This window comes from Belonocnema kinseyi, chromosome 6 (genome assembly GCF_010883055.1).
Source record: "Belonocnema kinseyi isolate 2016_QV_RU_SX_M_011 chromosome 6, B_treatae_v1, whole genome shotgun sequence".
NCBI lineage: Eukaryota > Metazoa > Arthropoda > Insecta > Hymenoptera > Cynipidae > Belonocnema > Belonocnema kinseyi.
In genome coordinates this window covers 79,633,231-79,639,583 of record NC_046662.1, presented here as the reverse complement: position 1 = coordinate 79,639,583, position 6,353 = coordinate 79,633,231, and positions in this window count along the sequence as shown.

The window sequence follows — 6,353 nt, the reverse complement described above, 5'->3', positions numbered from 1 at the left end:
TACGTCAACCATTAACCAATCAGAAGTCAAACTCCAGGGGACAACCAATAAGAAGTCATCGTTCATTAGGGGCAAACCAGGTCCGTGTAATTAAATATGTAGGACCCTTAGTATTATTTTTTACAAATCAGCTTTTTATTTGGCATTTTATAAATAGAACCGCATAAATAGCCAATGTTGAAGATCGAAAATCAAGTTTTCAATTCTAAATCTTCCAAATTGAAGAGATTTCGGATATAAATCTTAAAACTTACAGAAATTTTTTATTGTTAGGTTGTCAAAATTTAGAACTCTTAAATTACAACATTTTTTATTGTAAATTATCAAAATTAAGTTTCAATTTCAAAAATTAACAATTTAATGTTCTAAAATTTTAAATATCTATATCGATATAAATACACATTTTTAAATTTGAATAATTTTAAAGGTAGAAGTCTTCAATTTTAAAATCTTCCAAATTGAAGAAATTCCGAATATAAATCATCCAAATTATAGAAGTCTATTGTAAAAATTAAAAACTCTTTAATATTAAATATTAAAAATTTAATGTTATACATTTTCCAAAATCTACACAAAAGTTTTTCAATTTTGAAAATGTTGAAGGTCGAAAATCTTGAAAAGTTTGAAAAGTAAATCTTCCAAATTGGAGAAATATTGTGAATGGAATCCAAATTACCGAATTTTTCATTGTAAAACTTAAAACTTACCTAATATTTTATTGTAAATTGTAAAAATGAAAATCTCTTCCTCTTTACTTATTTAAGATTCAAAGTTCTACAATTTTGAATAGTTAAAATTGAAAAGTGTTTAATTTTTTTAATGTATGACTAAAAATCCTTACTTTTTAGTAATTTTAAAAAACGGAGGTTAAGTTTTCAATTAAAAATCTTCCAAATTGAAGCAATTTCAAACGTAAAGCATTAAAGTTACAAAATTTTTGTTTATACCTCTTTAAAATTAAAATCCATTCCACTTTTTAAGATTTAAAATCTAGATTTGTTTAATTATAATGCATTGCAGTTAAAAATTCGTCAATCTTTTTGATTTTAAAGATCGAAAGGCAATTTTTGAATTCTAAATATTTTTAATTGAAGAAATTTCTTGGGTAAAGCTTGGGTAAATTTGTGTATAAATCTAGTTTTCAATTTTTAATCTTCCAAATTGAAGAAATTCCGAATGTTAAACAAAAAAATCATAATTCTTTATTTTTAATTGTAAAAATTAAACTCTTCAATCTTAAATATTAAAAATATAATGCTATACAATTTCAAAAATCTACGCAAATAAAAGCTTTTAAATCTTGAAAATTTTCAAATGTAAATCTTGCAAATTGAAGAAATTGCAAATGAAATCCAAAATACCGAATTTTTCATTGTAAAAATGATAGTTTACATCATTTTTTATTGTAAATTGTAAAAAAGTTAAAATTGAAAGGTGTTTAATTTTTAAGATGTGTAAATAAAATTTCTTAATTTGTAATAATTTTGAAGGTCGGAGGTCAAGATTTCAATTCAAAATCTTCCAAATTAAAGCAATTTCGAACGTAAAGCATTAAAATTACAGAATTTTTTATTATACACCTTTAAAATTAAAATCCCTTTAATTTTTAAGATTTATAATTTAACGTTATTCAATTTTAAAGAATAAATAATTTTTATTCTTCAATTTGAATGCTTTGCAGTTTAAAATTCTTCAATTTTGTTGATTTTAAAGATCGAAAGGCAAATTTGCAATTCAAAATCTTTCAAGCGAAAGAACTTCCTTAGGTAAAAAATTTAAATAACAGAATTATTCATTTTAAATTTAACAAATTAAAATACCTTCAGTTTAACATAATATGTACAATTAAAATTGTATCAATTTTAAAGATTTATAAATAAAAATTTTTTAATTTTCATTATGTTGAACATCGAAACTAAATTTTTCAGTTCTAAATCTTTTTTCAAATTGAAGAAATTTCGAATCTAAAGAATCGAACATTTTTATTTTAAATTAAAAAAAAAAACAATTCTATCTTTCAGATTTAAAATCAAAAGTTCCACAATTTTTAAGCGTTCCAATTGAAAAATTTTCAATTGCAACAATGTATAGTCTAAAGTTCTTCAATTTTTATAATTTAGAAGATCGAAAGTCAAGTTTTCAATCATAAATTTTCCAAATTAAAGAAATTTTAATACAAAGCATAAAAGTTACACAATTGTTAATTAAAAATCCGAAAACTTCTACAGTTTGTTATAGTAAATTGTAAAAATGAAAATATCTTCAATTTTAACGATTCACAATTCAAATATCTAAAAATAAAAATTATTTAATTTTTAATTTTTAAAATTGATGAAATTTTATATGTAAATCATTAAAATTAAAGCTTTTTAATATTAAAACTTGTATAATTCTAATGATAATATTTCAAAATGAAAAATTCTTCACTTTAAAAAATCAATTTAAAGTTCTACCATTTGAAAGGGTGACAATTGCTAATTCTTAAATTTTGAAGAGATATAATAAAAAATTATTCAATATTCAAGATTTATATTTTAAATTTAAAGCTATGTAATTTTTATCATCTTATTTTGAATACTTCAATTTTCGAGAGGTATAAATAAACATTCCTAAATTGTGATGATTTCGAAAATCGAAAGTTAACGTTTTCAATTGATGAAATTTCGCATGTAAATCATAAAAACTACAGAATTCTTCATTGTGGAACTTAAAACTTGGATAATTCCAAATGCAGAATTTCAAAATGAAAAACTCTTCTATTGTAAAGATATTTACCATTCAAAATTCTACAATTCTGAAGGGTAGCAATTTAAAATGCTTCACATTTTAAAATGTAGAATTGCAATTTATTCAATTTTTAAAATTTATATTGTAAAGCTATGTAGTTTTGAACATTTTTTTGAAATAGTTGAACTTTAAAGATTCACAGTTAAAATTTTTTCAATTTGAATAATTTGCAATTTAAAATTCTCGAAATTGGAATATTTTCTATTGCAAATTTTTCTATTGATTGGAAATAAAATAGGTCACTATATTCACGAAATAACTATGAATAAATGAATTTAAAGATTATTATACATAACATTTAAATCAGAAAATTACTAAATTAGAAATGAGAACTAAATTATAAAATAAATTTTCTTTTAAAATTGGACTTAAAATTCAAAAGTTTAAAATAATATATTTAAGTATTTTAAAGGTAAATTAAAAAATAGATGTTAAATATATAAGCGTATATTTGCATACAAAAGAATACACAATAAAGGTACAGAAAATATTTACTATCAGTGATCTAAAAATGTTAATAAATGAATTACACTCGTTGTCATATCGTAACAAATATTGTATAATAAGAATCACAAGGCACAGCAAGGCACAGAATGCAATACATTACGTTTCAACTGAAGTATTAAAGTTTTCAATATCCATCAAAAATCAATATAGTTTAATATCTTTAATTTTAAAGTCCTAATTCTAACCGTGAGGATTTTTATTCATGGCACTCCTCATTTACAACCAAAATTTAATTTTTTAGGACAGAAAAAACTTTCAAATTGTGGCGTACAATAGTAAAATTGTATCTGAGAATTGGCACATTAAAATTGCAAAATTAATATCGAAATTAATTCCTACGTATATACAATCCTAGTAAACTATTTGATCACATTAATTGCAAAATTATTTTGCAGAGAGACTGGATACAAGTCTATACTTAAAATACTATATAAATAATCGTGAAATCACTCCTCCAATGAAAAAAGACATGAATTATTTTTAACTGGTATAAAAATCACACTATTCAAATTTAAGAAAACAAATTCAAAATAAATTTAAATTAAGATTTTTATTTAACGTCCAACATTCAAATTATTTAAAAGGGGGGGGGGGGGAGAAAAATAAGGCAATCTCAAATCACGTTTATTTGTTAGTAGTGGATTTTTGGTAACTTTTTTTTATAGTAATTAAAGGAAATTAGAGTAAAAGAGACAAGAGAAAAGGAAGGAATGGGATTTAAATAATGCCTTTTTCACCCTTTTTAAAATTTGAATGGAGAACAATTCAATTATACTCTAATTTAAAATATTAATTAAAATGCAAGACTCTAGATGCTAAAAAATACTATTCTAAAGTTTTTATTTTACTAAAATTTTGATTGTAGCTTTCCATTAATATTTTCGTACAAAAAAATGGATCCAATGTACAAAAATAGCTTCTCAGTCTTCAAAATGGGGTTTCTATAAAAAATACTTTATTTTGAAATTATTGAATTTAGTATGTTCTAGAAAAATTGGATATCGCTAACAAGCTCAGATCTTGATTGATATCAAATTGTATGTATTTTACGTCCTTTTATGGGAGTATTTCACTCGTAACAGAATATTTGGCAGACTATTAAAACATTTGAGTAGTAAGTGAACAAAACGTGATGAAACCATTTGAAATGAGCATAAATTACTAATTATTAATATTTGAATGCTATAAAATTAAAAATTCTTCAATAATCTCTAAACGGAAGTTCAATTCTTTCTAAATTCATTTCATTTTATAGATAGACGTTCAAACCAAAATAAAATTGTTTAAAATTGGAAAGAATTAAAAAATATATTTTGAAAATCTTTATTGAATTTAGTAAATTTGAAATGAGCTTAAAAATGCAAAGGAATTCGAAATAATTTGACGAAATTAAAAATAATTTCAAAAAGTTGAAAGCATTCAGGATAAATTAATAAGAATTCGGGGTGAATTACAAAAAATTATTCCAAATCTCTTCAAATCTATGAAACCCTACAAAATAATTCAATTCTGTTGAATAAACTCTTGATAAATCCACTAAAATATTATAAAATCCCTTCGAATGAATAAAAATAGTTTAAAAAATACCTGGGTATTTTTCACAATTCCCTAAAATATTTAAAATCCTTTGAAATCGGTTGAAAACCCTTTGGCAAAAGAAAAAGATTCCAGGGCATTTCCTGCTTTTTCCCCGGTTCGCAAACATTTTTCACGGTCAAACAAATTTTTTAAATCGAACTCTAAAGCTAAAAAATTGTCCATTTGAAGTAATAAAAACTGGGCTGCAAATTAAAGCACTAAAAGTGGAACTCTAAAATTTTAAAATTTAAGTTTAAAAGTTTTCCCATCCAAAATTGTTGTATTTAAATTAAATGCAGTTTAACTACCAAATTAATTTTTTTACTTTTATAAACTTTAGAGTTTAAAGATTCAGATTCGGTTCCAAAAATAGAAATCCACGTTATCATTTTCAATGCTCTAAATTGAAGAATCAATCAATAAATTTAAAAAAATGTAAATTATATCATTTTAAGTAATTTTAAGATAGAAACATTGAAAATAGAACGATTCAATTTTTTAAAATAAATTGAACACTTCTTGAATTAAAAGTTAAATTATTTTCGTTTTAAATAGTTTTAAAATTCTTAAAACGCTTGAAATTTTTGTTTTATAATATTGAAATATCTACATGTTGTTTTTTTTTTCATTTTTTCAAATTTTAAACTATTTTGAAAAAAATGTCCACATTCACTTTTGATAATTTGGCAACTCTTTCTAAATCTTCTCCTAAAATTAATTTTTTTTTAGTAGAACAATTGAAATTGCAACGTTTAAAGTTTAGTTTTTTTCATTTAGTTTTGAATATTTAATTTATAATTACTAATTTAAAATTAACAGCCAGATATTTTTTAATATTATGTAATTGCTTTTTTTTCTTAATTAAAGAATTTCAAATTTAATTGTTTTAAAATGGAATATTTTAGACTGAAATAATATTTGAAATTTAATAGTTTATAAAGGCGTAATCGGGTTTTTACGTTTGTTTAACTAAAACGACTTTAAATCAATTATTATTTATTTTTTAAATCTTAAAGAATTATAAACTGAATGATATAATAATTGAAAAAAATTTGAATAATTATTTAAAATACTGTTGAAATCAAAATTGGACAGATATTTTTCTCAAAATTTGTAAAATTCCGAAAATTCTAAATATCACTTGAACTTACTCGGATTTTTTATAAAAATAATGGGTGTTCGTTATTAAACATCAAAATTCCACAATTGGAGCTACAGATTAAAATTTTTCAAATAGAACAATTGAAATTGTATCGTTTAAAGTTTTTTTTCATTTAGTTTTGAATATTTAATTTATATGAATAATTCCTGAAAAAAAAATCAAGAATCTAACGACCAAATGTGGACAAACACCACAAAATGCTCCCATGGCAATCTGTGAAAGAGAAAAAAAAACTTCTTCCTCCTAAAAAAGAAAAGAAAAAATCTTCCCTCATTCTGGCCAGAAATAAAAAAGAGGAAAGAAAAATGAGAAGGCAACC